Below are 2,235 nucleotides of genomic sequence, written 5' to 3'. Positions count from 1 at the left end.
CATGTGGGACGGTATCGAAGGCTTTCAATTCAGGTTCCAACCTTAGTAAAGAAGTTATTTCCAGCCCTTTCTAGGAGACGTAAGAGAGAACCAGAGCACAACTCATTATCTTCTGCAAATTAATCCCTCAGTTTTACTGCTGTAACCTTTGACCATAAAAACCTTCTCCCTTGAAAAGAATGCACTGTTTGCCAGCTACCACTGTGTACTGTGACCCTGCTTCACTGGAACCTTCTCACAAGAAAGTATCTTTCCAGAAATACACAAATAACACCTTCTGTATGTATGAATTGTTTGTTAAACTTTTTTTTTTTTTTTTTTTTTTTTTTAAGAGAGGGACATAAAATAGTTTAAGAACAATTAAACTCAATTACTCTGGAATATAAAAACATGTAGAAACGAAGTTCCCACATCACCGTTAAACTGCAAATACTTCTGGGCAGTACACCCAGAGCATTCTTATATTACATACAAATGTAGGATAGCAAAAAGAAGCAAGCCTCTCACTTCACTGCACTGAATAAAGTTAATTCATCAGACACATACTCCTCACTCCCACTGAAATCATAAAAATATCCCAACGTGTCTAGCCGAGGACATAATCTGTCCTGAGAATCTCACCTTTGTTTCTAACCTAAGATTAAAGATCTTATCTCAAGCTTAGGTTCCTAAAACTCATGGAGTTGGTAACACAGCTAAGCAGATGTATTGATTTCTGAGGCTTGTGTCCCTTGCAATAAAATGTAAAGGTGACACTGCAAAAGCAGCCACCTCCGTCAGGCTTTCCGTTTTTTGCAGCCAAGAAAGAATGACACACATCTGTGGAAACAAGACGTCTCTTGTTTAGAATTACCCCCTAAATTATTAAACATTTGCCAGAGGGAGGTGTGGGGGGTGGGTGGGGGGTAACACCAACATTCAATTCATATGCAAACACACAAACCAAACAAAAAGCACCTCCCCATTCACAAAGGAATTTGCGGTACTTGTTAAACAAGACCTAAATTCATGCCAAACACAATTTTACAGGGTCAGCCTGAATCACAGGATCTCTGACTGTGACAGAATCTGCAAGCTGAGCAGCCTTGCCACTTTTTCCAGAGCATCCATGAGAAAGGTAGAAGAGCATTTTGAGGGTTTTCCTTGGTCCAGGGGGTGGGAACAGAGCTGGTTCAGTGCACTGCTTGGATCTGCCAACCTTCAGCATCTTTTACAGGGCTTTGCTGAGGGAAAAGATGTAGCTCTGGAACAGGGGAATAATTTGCAGACAGAATAGCTTCTTGGGGTTCAGAGCACAACACAAATTACTGTTAAGGTGGTTCTGATTCACCTTTGAGGCCAGTCCCAGCCATAAACATCGTCGGTCTCTTCCCCATTTACTTTAATACCCTTCTGGGCACCAGGGTTTTTATGACTTAGGCCATAAAAAAATGCCCTCTTGGTGTTTAGCTGTTCTGTATTCCAAGAATGCTCCTGAAGTATTTCTCTGTCTCATAAAAGAATTCAGATAGCTGTTTCCCTGTGGCCTCTCCCTGCCAAGGGATACACTAGGATTGCCTCATATCAATCCCAGTTTTCTTTCTGACGAGTGCTGGTCCGAACAGTGCTAACTGTGGCTAACTCGGAGAGTGTCTGTGCTGTTTTTCTCCGAGTTTGTTTCCTGGGATAATACTAGGCGAGAAATTTCCTCTGAAAATGAAAGAAAAACTGACAACAGAATCAGGTCCACTCCCTCTTGGCCCACTGCTTTTGAGGTCTCTTACATCTGGACAAACTTTCAGTAACGTCTTGTGCAACTTTGTGTTTACCATCAGCCACAAACACGGAGAAGAGAATCAAGTCCAAAGCGTTGAGAAGACCCTACCCCCCACTTCTTCTAGGTCAGCACCCCATGGAACAGTTTTCAGCGAGCATCTGACTTGTGCATCTGAGGTATCACACGCTGAGGTGGTGGTCCTGTAAATGCCTCCTGCCCCACCCTCCCCTGTGTTTCAGGCATTTATGCAATGCGGTGCAGTGGTTGCTCTGCCCTTCTTGCTTAGCAAGGTGCTCTGCCCTTCTTGTTAGCAGCTGGTTCTGAGGCACAGTGTCACAGGAGAGGATCAAGGCCATATTCAGCCAGGTAGGCAGCTTCCCCACCCTGTGCCCTGCAGAGGCAGCCTTATCTGCTCTCCTCCTCATTCCGATGTATCGGATGGGCTTCCACGGAGCTATTTCATCTGCTGGAGATGGGGA

Source organism: Eurypyga helias, unplaced genomic scaffold, assembly GCF_000690775.1.
Source record: "Eurypyga helias isolate BGI_N326 unplaced genomic scaffold, ASM69077v1 scaffold16967, whole genome shotgun sequence".
Taxonomy (NCBI): Eukaryota; Metazoa; Chordata; class Aves; order Eurypygiformes; family Eurypygidae; genus Eurypyga; species Eurypyga helias.
The sequence above is the reverse complement of the archived record's forward strand: the minus strand, read 5'-3'. Positions refer to the sequence as shown.